The sequence below is a fragment of the Papaver somniferum genome, chromosome 1 (genome assembly GCF_003573695.1).
Source record: "Papaver somniferum cultivar HN1 chromosome 1, ASM357369v1, whole genome shotgun sequence".
In the NCBI taxonomy this organism is placed as follows: Eukaryota; Viridiplantae; Streptophyta; class Magnoliopsida; order Ranunculales; family Papaveraceae; genus Papaver; species Papaver somniferum.
Window position 1 is genome coordinate 243,398,551 of NC_039358.1, and position 15,747 is coordinate 243,414,297.

Consider the following 15,747-nt stretch of genomic DNA (forward strand, 5'->3'; position numbering starts at 1 on the left):
ACCACCAACACAGCTTACCACCACTAACACTACCGACAGAAACAAGCTTCTTTCAACCTAAATGACAAAAACAAAACAATCACAACATGAGTTCTAAAAGATCTGAACATAAAAATAATTAAGTTCTAAAAAAATGAATATGTAATACCAAAAATTAAGGGAAACTTATCTGAAATTATTTTTTCTAGGGACTCAATTGAACAACTCATCTTGCCGGATTGAGTTGTTTTCAGCGGAAACACAAGCTCAAAAAACAAGGTATAGCCAAAAGCTCATCTTCTTCCCGGTGTAAAGCAACCAATTTCACATAGACCTCCAAGAAAAACCTAATTTTGTTCCTTCAGTTCCGAGAGAATGGGACGGAGAGAATGTGGTTGTGGTGATGGTAGTGAGATTGACAGAAACAAAGTGATAGCGGCGGTGTCTCTTTAGATTAGGTTTTTTTTTGGTAGAGCAATCGAGTCCCAGCGAGATTTGAGATTCGGGTAGGGAGGAAAGGGCAAAATTGAGGCCGCCATAAACTTCTTTCGGATATTGATGGGAAGTGATGGACGGTAGATCCCAGGGTGGGAGGCTAAGTCCTATGGTGTGCTAATCTAGCAGCTAGATTAGCAGTCCATGTCCGCTGGGACAACCTCATAAGTCCTATGGCAGTGCTAATGTAACAGCTAGATTATCCGTCCATGTTAGCACCATCGTTTTTTGGTTCAGCGTAACCAATCTCAACCATCAGATCAATAAATAAATCTTGATGCGCTGAACCATTTAGCGAAAAGGTAATTTTTGTGCGTTGAACCAGCCTGATTTAATTCATTTAGGTTAGAATGAGTTCGAAGAATGAGAATGGACCCGAAAGCTATTATCTCATTTTCAGAGCGATAGAAATTCAAAAATGATATAAATTTCGACTATTTAGAGAGACCGTGAAGCTGTTTTTTTGTTTCTTTTTTGAAGCATGAAATTTATTAATCTACTAAAAGGCTATTACAAGAGAGTATATAGTATCGAAGGACTCGAATACATTTGGATTTGTATGCCAAGAGTTAACAACAACATGACAATGAAGCAAAATGTGAGTAACAATCTCCAGCTTAGAATTACAATGGGGGTAGGTGTTGAAATCAGTGAGGTGAGTCTGAAAGAGGTTGTCAAGGGTCCGTATGCCTTCGACGAATGCTTTCCAAAAAAAAAGTTATAACACGACAAGTACATTTTCAGTTCCAAGTACATTTTCAGTGATTTTGGTCCATAAGTTGTCTTTTTCTCTGTGATTATGGTTCACACAAAAACATTTTAGGTTCCAATATACATTTTGATTAGTCAATGAGGTCCCAGAGCAGTTTTTTGTTCAAATTGGGAGATTAAGATTTTCGATTTTGACAAACCATACTTTATTCCGTCGGAACATATTCATCATCACTAGATCATATTCAGTATCATTGGTATTACCCACCTAATTCCATCCAATTGTATCATTTTCTCTCACATTCATTAGATAACACTTATTTTGAATGATATCCATAAATCTAAACTGGTATTACTTAATTTACTGAACTCCATCAAATCATACTTAAAATCACTAAATTATACCCATTATGAAAAACCGTCCACCTAATTCAATCTAATTATACTCAACTTTCTTCATAATCACCTGATTACACTTACTTTGACTGATTATCCACAAATTTGATCCAATTTATTCAAATTTTTCTCTTTATCATTACATAATGTTTTCCTTGATTGGTTATCCATAAATTTAGTCTACTTTACTCCACTTTATCAAATCATATTCAAAATCACTAGATCATACTCAATATAACCGATTATCCACCCAATTCCATCTATAACGCTTATTTTTCTGATTGTTCACAAATTTAACCCAAGTTTACTCAACTTTACTTTATTCCCTCAAATTATACTCAAAATCACTAGATGATACTCAGTTTAACCGATTTATCCACCTGATTCCATTTAAGTTAATCTGATTACACTCAACTTTTCTTCAACAATCACTGGGTAACGCATACTCTGACTAATTATCCACATATTTAATCCATTTTTACTAAATTTTTCCCAATTCCATCACTTCATACTTAAATCACTTGATCATACTCATACTCAATATGATTGATTATCCACATCATTGCATTTGATTCAATCTAATTATGCTCAACTTTCTTTCAAAATCACTGAATAACGCTTACTTTAACATTATCCACAAATTTAATCCAAATTTACTCAATTTTGTTGCATACCACCTAAACATACTCAAAATCATTAGATGATACTCAGTATGACCGATTTTCCACCAATTCCATCTAGTTCAATATCACAGTAACTGGATAACGCTTATTCTGACTAATTATTCACAAATATAAGGATTCAATTACTGATCCACCCAACATTATAGGAACAACTTCCTGCAAGTGTTGCTCAATTTAAACATATTTTTTTTGGTATAAAAAACAAAAAACAATCAAGAAATCTGAGTTAGGTTGGAATTAGATTTCATCCAATTGAATCTAATATTACTCAATTTTGCCGGATCATATTCACTTCGATTTCACTCAATTGCGCCCGATATTTATCAACTTTGGACTTCAAATTTCACAATCACATAATTATCAATTTGGTCTCCTATGAAATTATCATTTTACAAAATTAAACATGGACTAGCTACCTATATATCCGCAAATATATTTATGACGTGGGTATGTGGTACCAATCATGATTTGACATATGGTATTTAAAATTTTATACACACAAAGTAGAATCTGTATGGTGTTTATGATGAGTGCCAAATATTGTATATATTTATCCCTTTTTGTTGGCATTTAACTCATCTTTTGTGCATTAATTCTACATTTTATCCCATATTCTGTATTTTCATTGTTTTCAAGAATAAATATTTTTATTAATTAATTTTGCATTTTTAGGTAATAAATAAAGTTCGGATGAGTCGCGGAGCGAAAAGAGCAGAAAAGTAGTGAAAAGCCGGGAGAAATTACGCAAGGAAGCCGCGAAGAATGGTGCGCACAACCTCATTTTCTACACACAAAAGCGCCTCCGTTCTCAGCCATCAGATCAGTTCTCAGAAGCATCCGACGGTCGCTCCTTCATAGAGCATCAAAATCTGAAGTCTCTGCCGAGCACCACAGCGCTGAAATTCCAAGCCTTCAGATTAGATGGTTGTCGAATCCAACGGTCGCTCCCTTGCTGTTCATCAACGTTTGATATCTCCGCCTTACACTACAACACCTAACCCCATCTAGAGCTGTTAACTTCGTTGTATCAAAGAATCTGACGGTCGCTCCTCGCTTGCCTCCGCATCACCATCCGATCTACCTACCATCTTCGCATCTCGCAGCTCAGAGTCACAGAACATCAAGACTCTATGAAGCCGCCTAACACACTAGCAACCGAACCTATACCACCTACCCAAACACCCCCCTTCTCCCAAACAGTCGAGCCATCTCCTCCATCACCCCTCCTCTGCAGAACCATCACCCTGCAACTGTCGCCACCATCATCGCCACCACTCCCTGTCGCCACCAAACACCACCATACCACCTCCGTCATCATCCTACACGTGATTGAACACCTTCCCCCATCATTCTAGCCCTTTATCCCATCAACTCATTACCTAACCTAAACCCTAGGTTATGGGTTGATGGATTAACGTGTGCTAGAGAAGCAATTGATGCATGGAGGTGATACAGGAGAACAAATAGAGTAATGGGTCGAGCTCAATTTGATGTTGCTACATCAAATTAGGTGAGTAATCACCAACCCTAGCTACTGTTATTTTGGGTGAAAATGGGTAGAACCCTAATTATGTTGTGGGTATAAATATGTAGTGTGGGAGTGTTGTAAAAACCATGCTTGGAGTAGCCAACATCCAGGACTTTCATGTCCTGTTAATTTTCAGTTTCAGCTCAGTTCATGTTTCAGTTCAATTTCAGTTAAATGTGTATGTTTTAATTTCTTGCTTTGTCACTGTTAAATGTGCTTATGTTATGTTCTGTTAATGTTATGTGCTTGTTTAATTTCATGTTTGATTTCCTATTCATTCCTGTTACATTAGTCCTGTTAACATGTGTTGTTGTTCACTGCCATGTAATGTTTGTGTAATGTCATGTTTAATTCACTGTCATTTGATGGAATGCTAGGCTAGATATCTTTGAAGCATTGAACTGATTGTGCAATGGAAGAAATCAGTGCTCATAGCAAGCTGATTATCTTGCCATTCTATTTGTGTATGCTTAGGTTGCACTGTTGATTGAGCATTGGGAGAAATTAGTGCTCATAGCAAGCTAATTCTCTTCCCATTCTTTTAGTATGCCTGTATTCTTGCCTTAGTGTTGCTCCATTTCAGTTTCACTATCATCCCTGCCCTTGGCTTAGGCCTTGGTTCATCTTGCATTGTTCTTTGTTTTGCCCTGTGTTGCCCTATGTTGCTTCCATGTTTATTTTGTTTGCTATTTTCTTTACTGCATTCCCTGTCTAGTCTTTCCATTGCTTGTGCAGCTGTCTAGTTTTCTTTTGCTGTTTAGTTTTTCCATTGCTTTTGCCCTGTTGTTGTTTCCCTACCCTGCTACTCAGTGCTTGTGCAGCTGCCTTTTTGCACTGCTGCATTGCATTCCCTGCTGTGCAGTACTGCTACCTGGTGCTGCCAGTTCTTCCCTGCTGCTGCCTCCTGCATCTGAGCTTCTGCAGCTGCTGCTGCCACTCCACTTCTCTTGCAGCTGTCTGCTACCACTCCTTGTGCTGCTGCTGCATTGCTGCTGCAACCCTTCTGCTGCTGCAACTGAGCTTGGCTCAGCTAAGACCACAGTGCAATTTCAAAGACTGCTGAAGCCCAGAGTCATTACTAAAGCCCACTGTAATTGTTCATTTTCCAAGCAAAGGCCCAGATCACAGTTACTAAGCCCAGGTTTGAACCAAAAGTTGAAGCCCAGTTCATTAAGGCTCAAAGCCCAATTCAACCAACCTGTGGGCTTAATCCATAAGCCTAAACTCAAAAGCCCAAGACCAGACCAACTGAGCCCAAACTCAGTTCATTTTATTGTTAAAAACAAACCCATTAAGCCCAATTCACTCAAAGGGTATTCAAAGCCCAACAACAATTTAGGAACAACAATTTAGGAACCCAAATAGTTAGAAACACTCCAAAACACACCCGATCTCTGTGGATCGACCCGTACTTGCACGAGCTACAACTGACGACCGTGCACTTGCGGTATTACTGTAGGCCCCCGTTTGATTGCGCTCATTTTTATACACCTTTCCGGACCTGCCAAGTTTTTGGCGCCGCTGCCGGGGATCGAACCCGGGTCACCCGCGTGACAGGCGGGAATACTTAGGCCCGTTTTCACATCACTTTAATTTTCACATCTTTTCCAAGCCTCTCAAGTTTTTGGCGCCGCTGCCGGGGACTACCAAGTTTTTGGCGCCGCTGCCGGGGATAATTTCTATACCCTTTTCGAGGCCTACCAAGTTTTTGGCGCCGCTGCCGGGGACTCTCAAGTTTTTGGCGCCGCTGCCGGGGACTGGTGCTGTGTTTTTATCTGTGTTTTTTATTAGCTATTTTTGCATTTCATTTCATAGCATTTGCATCTGCATCTGCTTCACTTCATTTGCTGTTGGACCTGCTGTTCTGAACCTGTTTTTCCTCTGCTGAGACGCCACCAAGGAAAAGAACCAAAACCCAACTGGGTTTTTGCAACAATATCAGAGCAGCTGGGCTGTGCTAAAAAGGTAAGCCTAAACCCATTCCATTGAGAGAACCCAACCTGTGGGCTTCCAATTTTTTAATTGTGGGCTTGTAATAATTAACCCAATTTTTTGGGCTTTTTATTTTTCTATTTTGGGTTTGTAATAATTTATTTGTGGGCTTGTTGTTTAATTTGTGGGCTTGTATTTATTTTGTGTGGGCTTGTTTAAATTCTTCCATTGGACTTGTATTTTGTATTCTGGGTTTAAACCCAGCTGAGCTTATAACTGATTGTGGGCTTGCTTCCACTCAAGAGTGGACCTCGAAACCAAAGTTTTAAAACAAACGTCGGGCCTTAACCAACGGGGCCAAATTAAACTTTCAAAATTAAAACTTAGTGTTTCGTGGGCTGCAGCCTTCCTTCCATTCCATTAGAGGACAACAGTGGGCGTGCTCCCAATTCAAAAACCAAATTTTATTTTCTTTGTTAAAAAAAAAAAAAAAATTATTTTTCTCTCATTTCAGTCCAATTTTAGTGTTTTGAAACTTTCTATGTCTTTACACTTTTTCTTCTGGGTTGATCCTCAACTCTTTAGATTGTTAGTGTATGGTGAATTTTTTGTATATAATCCAGTAGATAAAATTTCTTAAAAACCCTTTTGTTCCTTTTGTATATATTTTGCTAATCCAATATGATCTCGGCTGAAACATGTTGGATTTTTTGCCTTGAATAACGGAGTTTTAATTCTGCTTTCGCCGAAATCGGGTATTCTCTCTCCTTTTACTCTACTCAGCATGTCCCTTTCCATATGTTGCATTTTAATTCTTTCCATATTTTGAAACATTGAGGACAATGTTTAGTTTAGGTTTGGGGGTATAGAGTAGATACCATGATAATTTGCCATAATTGAAAACGAACTCCTTCTTCTTTTTGAAAAAATTGAAAAATTCCAAAAAAAATTGAAAAATCAAAATTCCAAAAAAATTAAAAAATGAAAAATCATAAAAATGGAGCTCATTTACCTTGAAATGTTGACTCTTGTGCAAATATGTAATTATTAGGAGTCTTAGTCTAGATATTTAGGCACCCTGATTCTAGCACAATTCACATAGTGATAAGAAATTTGCACGCGCACGATCTACCAATACATGTATGGCCTCGATCTTCAAGGTGTTGGATAGGAAGTTACGATTGCCAATCACTTTAGAATACTGAACGAAACTTGACTAGCTTGTTCTTTGGTTGGTTGGGATAGAAGGTGGAGGTTACATTAAGAAAGACAACCATCGAATTTAACTGGGTGCATCAAAAAGGGCTACCTCTTGCAAAGTGTCATGTAATCTTTTGTTTCCTTTTGTTATGTACATGTATCAAAAGTGTTTCCAAAAAAATCAAGTATTTATCAATTCCATCATCTCTTGTTCCAAAAATAAAAAGAGAATAGTCAATGTAAATAAGAGTCATGTAAAGAGTCATTTTGTTGTTTCATTGTAATAAGCAAGGAGGGTGTATGCCATTGATGTACAACGCGAGTAATTGTGAAATACCTCCAACTCATTCACAATTCTCGTAAAGTCCGGACAGCTAGCTAGATTTCGACCTCAGTTCTTAGCCTGAGAAACTATCTCTTGGTGATTAGTAGTCATAACTTACACATGTGTAGATACACTTTACACTCTTATCACATGTCTTTTTTTTGTTATCAGTGCTAGGATTGTGCCTTCGATAGCTAGATTGACATCTCCATTTTGTTGTGAGCTTAAACTGTTTTGCACATGTCACATTTGATGGAATCTGAGCTTATATTTTGACCTAGAACTTTGTAGGTACGTTCTAAGCAAACCTTCACGAGACTTCAACTCGTCCACTAGGGACACTTAGTGGTTTAAAAGGCTTAGTGCATACGCTAAATGCATTCGAGAGACCAGCGACAGTGGTATAGTTAGGATTTCCTTAGTTTTGTTTTACTTGAGGACAAGTAAAATTCAGGTTTGGGGGTATTTGATGAGTGCCAAATATTGTATATATTTATCCCTTTTTGTTGGCATTTAACTCATCTTTTGTGCTTTAATTCTACATTTTATCCCATATTCTGTATTTTCATTGTTTTCAAGAATAATTTTTTTTTAATTAATTTTGCATTTTTAGGTAATAAATAAAGTCTGGATGACTTGCGGAGCAAAAAGAGCAGAAAAGTAGTGAAAAAGCCGGGAGAAATCACGCAAGGAAACCGCGAAGAATGGTGCGCACAACCTCATTTTCTACACACAAAAACGCCTCCGTTCTCAGCCATCAGATCAGTTCTCAGAAGCATCTGATGGTCGCTCCTTCATAGAGCATCAAAATCTGAAGTCTCTGCCAAGCACCACAGCGCTGAAATTCCAAGCCTTCAGATTAGATGGTAGTTGAATCCAACGGTTTCTCCCTTGCTGTTCATCAAAGTTTGATATCTCCGCCTTACACTACAGCACCTAACCTAATCTAGCACCGTTAGTTTCGTTGTATCACTTCATCCGACGGTCGCTCCTCGCTTGCCTCCGCATCACCGTCCGATCTACCTACCAGCTCCACATCTCACGGCTTAGTCTCGCTGAACATCAAAAATCGATGAAGCCGCCACACACTGGAGCACCCGAACCCTAGACCTCAAACAAACAGCCCCTACCCTAACCCATATCGACCTCTCCTCCCTCACCTCCCTCTGCAGAACCACCTTCTTCACCTGCCGCACCACCATCATCACCAGCACCTTCTTCACCTGCTACAACCATCATGCAACCACCATACCGTCATCACAACCACCCATATTACCTAAACCACCTAATACCCCTCTCTCTAGCCCTCTATTTCACTGATTTCTCACCATTCTTTTCTCTGAAACCCTAGGTGAGAAATCAGTCAAATAGGTGAGTCTCGAGTAGTAATTGAAGCATGGGAATGGAACAGAGGACCAAGGAGAAGAATGGGTCGAAGAAAAACTCGTCAAATCACATCAATTTGGGTAAGAATTTACCAAACCCTAGTTCTGTCAATTTGGGGGTTTTTACATAAATCCTAATTAGGTTGAGATAGAGCATGGAGAAGATAAAGTGGGTGATATAGGGTAGGTAATTGAACCTAACTGTGATTTTCTGTCACATTAGGTAGAACCCTAATGTCTACTGTTTTGGGAATTTTTGGGTGAAAAGGGTGTAAACCCTAATTATGTAATTGGGTATAAAAAGGGGACTGTGGTGTGTGTAATGAATTATGCCTGGATTAGCCAGTGTGTCACCCAAGAGCACTGGAATAGCCAGTGTCTCAAGGGTTAGTGTTTAATTTGCAACTATCTTTATGTTTATTCCATTACTCTTATTTAGTTTCAATTCAGTTCATGTTTTTGTTTTATGTCTTCTGTGTTTGTTTATGATCAGTTCAATGCTCTGTTTAGTAATTGTTTTGTTTTTGTTGTTGTTATGTGAGCTCACATGTGTATGTGTATAGCTAGGCTGAGATGATGCCTTAAGTCACTGTTAGTGGTGGAATGCTAGGTTATAATTCATGTAAATTGAGTTGATTGAGTAATGGAGGAATTTAGTGCTCAACTGTGCTTGTGATTGATTGTGCTGTCAAAAGACAGTCAATGCTAGGAGTAAACAGTTGAGCAAGCTTCTTCTCCTTCCATTCCATTTATGTATGCCCTGGAACATAGGCAGGCTTGAACCTTCACCTAGATCCATTAGGGACAGGGATTTAACATAGAATTACACTATCTGGCTAGGTCACAAGGTGGATTCATAACCTAGTTGTGTTGTTTCTCTGTTTTGTATCTGTAGTTTTGCTCCCCTGCCATTGCCCTTGGCTTAGGCCTTGGTTTGCAACTGTCTTGATTTATCACTACCACATTGCCACTACCATGCCATTGTTAATATGCACATGTAGATCACTGTTGTTTTATCATTGTATATATTGCCACATTGTATATAATGACACTATCTCCATTGCTATTGTCCACTTTCCCTTTGATATATTGCCCTGTTTTGCCTTGTTCTGCCCTGTTTTGCTTCCCTGCCCAGCCTGCATTACCCTACTGCTGCTGTTGTGCCTCTCTTCCTTTGCCTGTGCTGTCCACAGTACCAGTCCTCTCTTGTCACTGCCCTGTAAATACCCTCTCATGTTGGCCTTGTACATACATTGTTTCACTTTGTTACTTCCTCACTGTCACTTTCTGTTTGCTCACTGTCTTTCTTTACCATTCTTGTTCACTGCTCTCTTGTTACTGCCCACTTTGCTCTCAGCTCTGTCACTTCTCTTCTGCTTTAAGCCCACTGTAAACTCTTAAGGTTAAAGACAGGCCCAGTTCACTGTGAAAGCCCAACTCGATCAAAGCTTAGCTCACATCAAAACCCCAGTTTAATTCATTTCAGAACCACTGAGCTCAAGAGCACTTCAAGATCATTGAGCCCAGTCTACAGTTCTCTCTAAAGCCTAGTTTACTGATAGGCTAAAGCTAAAGCCCAGTTCATTCCCAAAGAACTCAAAGGCCCAAAGCACAATCATAACCCATTGGTTACCAAAATCCATTGGTACCCAAAGCCCAACAATAGCAATTTAGAGCCCAAAATAGCTAGAAAACTCCAAAACACACCCAGTCTCTGTGGATCGACCCGTACTTGCACGAACTACAACTGACGACCGTGCACTTGCGGTATTACTGTAGGCCCGCGTTTTCATTGCTCTTCAATTTTATACACTTTCCCGGGCTCACCAAGTTTTTGGCGCCGTTGCCGGGGACCATTTTGCATTTAAATATAATATCTTTGAGGCCTACCAAGTTTTTGGCGCCGCTGCCGGGGACCATAATCAATTGTGAGAATGGTAGTCATTGGGACCATAATCAATCCTTTGAGGGTTGCGATCAATATTTTGTAAACCCTAATGACCATGCACACATGTACCATTCACCACAATTTGAACATGAAGAATTTTGTACTCCCATGAATTTAGACTCCACCACAGAAGCTTTAAGACTCTGCAAGCAAGACTATGATAGATCTACATCACGAATTCATGCACATTTAGATCAGATTTTGCTTCACCGACAAAAGGAGGAAATTCATGAGGAAATGTATGTTGTCCCTAATGAAGTGTCTAGTCCCATTCATGTAAATAATGTTGAATATGAACCTAATTTAGAGGAACATGAATCGACTAATGACACCACCACTGTTAATGAGGACCAATATGCATGCTACCATGATGATGATTATGATGATTATGATGATATGTTAAAAGAACATGAAAATATTGTGGAACCTGTTGGTTCAAAAACATATGGCTTCTCGCCCTCGACCTTCATGCATGTTGTTCTTTCTAATACTCATTGTAATTCATATGATTTTGATATTGACATGGGATTCGTACAATTATTCTGTGAAGATGAGCATGACATAGGAATAGTTGAATCTTCTGTAGACACTAATATGCATGAAAATATATTTGATGTGTCTGATTCTCTACCTAGGTCACATTGTGATATTTCTCCTGATTTCCCGATGCATGAGAATGAATCTGTTGATGATGTTGATGATTCTAAGTGTGAACTTGCCAATGTGAGTGATGATTGTGAGCATGATGTGACATGTGTAGATGAGTTAGAAGATTTTGATTTGATTGATAATGATATGCCTATTCTTCTACCTAAGTCACAATCTGATGGCCTTCCACCCAACCTAGATTTGGTTTGTACCAATATTATAAAACCAATTTCTCTGAGAATGCCCAACCTAGGTTTGGAACTGTGTGCTTCCCAAGTCCTCTTGGACTATTTTGCTTCCAAATATAATACATTTGAGGAACCACAGTTGGAAATAGCATGTTTGCCCGTCCCTAGCACAGTTCATTTTGAGCTAGACCTTGTGCATGATGAACCCCCAAAACTGCGCGATTTTGTTTTCAAAATTATATCTTCTGTAAAATCCAGGTTTGGGGGTAGCTCATTTTGTTTTACAGTTTCACTTGCGTTTCTTTCCTGTTATTATTGTGTGAAGCTGTTGAAATGTCTACACTTCGTCTTTTGGGTTGATCCTCAACTCTTTAGATTGTTAGTGTATGGTGAATTTTTTGTATATAATCCAGTAGATAAAATTTTAAAAACCCTTTTGTTCCTTTTGTATATATTTTGCTAATCCAATATGATCTCGGTTGAAATATGTTGGATTTTTGCCTTGAATAACGGAGTTTTAATTCTGCTTTCGCCGAAATCGGGTATTCTCTCTCCTTTTACTCTACTCAGCATGTCCCTTTCCATATGTTGCATTTTAATTCTTTCCATATTTTGAAACATTGAGGACAATGTTTAGTTTAGGTTTGGGGGTATAGAGTAGATACCACGATAATATGCTATAATTAAAAACGAACTCCTTCTTCTTTTTGAAAAAAGTGAAAAATTCCAAAAAAAATTAAAAAATCAAAATTCAAAAAAATTAAAAATCATAAAAAATGGAGCTCATTTACCTTGAAATGTTGACTCTTGTGCAAATATGTATTTTTATTAGGAGTCTTAGTCTAGATATTTAGGCACCCTGATTCTAGCACAATTCACATAGTGATAAGAAATTTGCACGCGCACGATCTACCAATACATGTATGGCCTCGATCTTCAAGGTGTTTGATAGGAAGTTACGATTGCCAATCACTTTAGAATACTGAACGAAACTTGACTAGCTTGTTCTTTGGTTGGTTGGGATAGAAGGTGGAGGTTACATTAAGAAAGACAACCATCGAATTTAACTGGGTGCATCAAAAAGGGCTACCTCTTGCAAAGTGTCATGTAATCTTTTGTTTCCTTTTGTAATTATATCAAAAGTGTTTCCTTCTTCCAAAAAAAAAAAAAAAAAAAAAAAAAAAAAAAAAAAAAAAAAAAAAAAAAAAAAAAAAAAAAAAAAAAAAAAAAAAAAAAAAAAAAAAAAAAAAAAAAAAAAAAAAAAAAAAAAAAAAAAAAAAAAAAATCAAGTATTTATCAATTCCATCATCTCTTGTTCCAAAAATAAAAAGAGAATAGTCAATGTAAATAAGAGTCATGTAAAGAGTTATTTTTGTTGTTTCGTTGTAATAAGCAAGGAGGGTGTATGCCATTGATGTACAACGCGAGTAATTGTGAAATACCTCCAACTCATTCACAATTCTCGTAAAGTCCGGACAGCTAGCTAGATTTCGACCTCAGTTCTTAGCCTGAGAAACTATCTCTTGGTGATTAGTAGTCATGACTTCAGATCTTTCTTTACACATGTGTAGATACACTTTACACTCTTATCACATGTCTTTTTTTGTTATCAGTGCTAGGATTGTGCCTTTGATAGCTAGATTGACATCTCCATTTTGCTGTGAGCTTAAACTGTTTTGCACATGTCACATTTGATGGAATATGAGCTTATATTTTGTCCTTAGGTTTTGTAGGCACACCTCTGGTAAAACTTCACGAGACTTCACTCGTCCACTAGGGACACTTAGTGGTTTAAAAGGCTTAGTGCATACGCTAAATGCATTCGAGAGACCAGCGACAGTGGTATAGTTAGGATTTCCTTAGTTTTGTTTTACTTGAGGACAAGTAAAATTCAGGTTTGGGGGTATTTGATGAGTGCCAAATATTGTATATATTTATCCCTTTTTGTTGGCATTTAACTCATCTTTTGTGCATTAATTCTACATTTTATCCCATATTCTGTATTTTCATTGTTTTCAAGAATAAATATTTTTATTAATTAATTTTGCATTTTTAGGTAATAAATAAAGTTCGGATGAGTCGCGGAGCGAAAAGAGCAGAAAAGTAGTGAAAAGCCGGGAGAAATTACGCAAGGAAGCCGCGAAGAATGGTGCGCACAACCTCATTTTCTACACACAAAAGCGCCTCTGTTCTCAGCCATCAGATCAGTTCTCAGAAGCATCCGACGGTCGCTCCTTCATAGAGCATCAAAATCTGAAGTCTCTGCCGAGCACCACAGCGCTGAAATTCCAAGCCTTCAGATTAGATGGTTGTCGAATCCAACGGTCGCTCTCTTGCTGTTCATCAACGTTTGATATCTCCGCCTTACACTACAACACCTAACCCCATCTAGAGCCGTTAACTTCGTTGTATCAAAGAATCTGACGGTCGCTCCTCGCTTGCCTCCGCATCACCATCCGATCTACCTACCATCTTCGCATCTCGCAACTCAGAGTCACAGAACATCAAGACTCTATGAAGCCGCCTAACACCCTAGCAACCGAACCTATACCACCTACCCAAACACCCCCCTTCTCCCAAACAGTCGAGCCATCTCCTCCATCACCCCTCCTCTGCAGAACCATCACCCTGCAACTGTCGCCACCATCATCGCCACCACTCCCTGTCGCCACCAAACACCACCATACCACCTCCGTCATCATCCTACACGTGATTGAACACCTTCCCCCATCATTCTAGCCCTTTATCCCATCAACTCATTACCTAACCTAAACCCTAGGTTATGGGTTGATGGATTAACGTGTGCTAGAGAAGCAATTGATGCATGGAGGTGATACAGGAGAACAAATAGAGTAATGGGTCGAGCTCAATTTGATGTTGCTACATCAAATTAGGTGAGTAATCACCAACCCTAGCTACTGTTATTTTGGGTGAAAATGGGTAGAACCCTAATTATGTTGTGGGTATAAATATGTAGTGTGGGAGTGTTGTAAAAACCATGCTTGGAGTAGCCAACATCCAGGACTTTCATGTCCTGTTAATTTTCAGTTTCAGCTCAGTTCATGTTTCAGTTCAATTTCAGTTAAATGTGTATGTTTTAATTTCTTGCTTTGTCACTGTTAAATGTGCTTATGTTATGTTCTGTTAATGTTATGTGCTTGTTTAATTTCATGTTTGATTTCCTATTCATTCCTGTTACATTAGTCCTGTTAACATGTGTTGTTGTTCACTGCCATGTAATGTTTGTGTAATGTCATGTTTAATTCACTGTCATTTGATGGAATGCTAGGCTAGATATCTTTGAAGCATTGAACTGATTGTGCAATGGAAGAAATCAGTGCTCATAGCAAGCTGATTATCTTGCCATTCTATTTGTGTATGCTTAGGTTGCACTGTTGATTGAGCATTGGGAGAAATTAGTGCTCATAGCAAGCTAATTCTCTTCCCATTCTTTTAGTATGCCTGTATTCTTGCCTTAGTGTTGCTCCATTTCAGTTTCACTATCATCCCTGCCCTTGGCTTAGGCCTTGGTTCATCTTGCATTGTTCTTTGTTTTGCCCTGTGTTGCCCTATGTTGCTTCCATGTTTATTTTGTTTGCTATTTTCTTTACTGCATTCCCTGTCTAGTCTTTCCATTGCTTGTGCAGCTGTCTAGTTTTCTTTTGCTGTTTAGTTTTTCCATTGCTTTTGCCCTGTTGTTGTTTCCCTACCCTGCTACTCAGTGCTTGTGCAGCTGCCTTTTTGCACTGCTGCATTGCATTCCCTGCTGTGCAGTACTGCTACCTGGTGCTGCCAGTTCTTCCCTGCTGCTGCCTCCTGCATCTGAGCTTCTGCAGCTGCTGCTGCCACTCCACTTCTCTTGCAGCTGTCTGCTACCACTCCTTGTGCTGCTGCTGCATTGCTGCTGCAACCCTTCTGCTGCTGCAACTGAGCTTGGCTCAGCTAAGACCACAGTGCAATTTCAAAGACTGCTGAAGCCCAGAGTCATTACTAAAGCCCACTGTAATTGTTCATTTTCCAAGCAAAGGCCCAGATCACAGTTACTAAGCCCAGGTTTGAACCAAAAGTTGAAGCCCAGTTCATTAAGGCTCAAAGCCCAATTCAACCAACCTGTGGGCTTAATCCATAAGCCTAAACTCAAAAGCCCAAGACCAGACCAACTGAGCCCAAACTCAGTTCATTTTATTGTTAAAAACAAACCCATTAAGCCCAATTCACTCAAAGGGTATTCAAAGCCCAACAACAATTTAGGAACAACAATTTAGGAACCCAAATAGTTAGAAACACTCCAAAACACACCCGATCTCTGTGGATCGACCCGTACTTGCA

The 15,747-nt window shown here is 38.9% G+C and overlaps 1 pseudogene; it reads left to right on the forward strand.

The window, feature by feature from the left end:
- The first annotated feature begins 1,060 nt into the window (after positions 1-1,060).
- The window catches only part of LOC113275161, a 20,286-nt pseudogene continuing 5,599 nt past the window's right edge, over positions 1,061-15,747 (forward strand).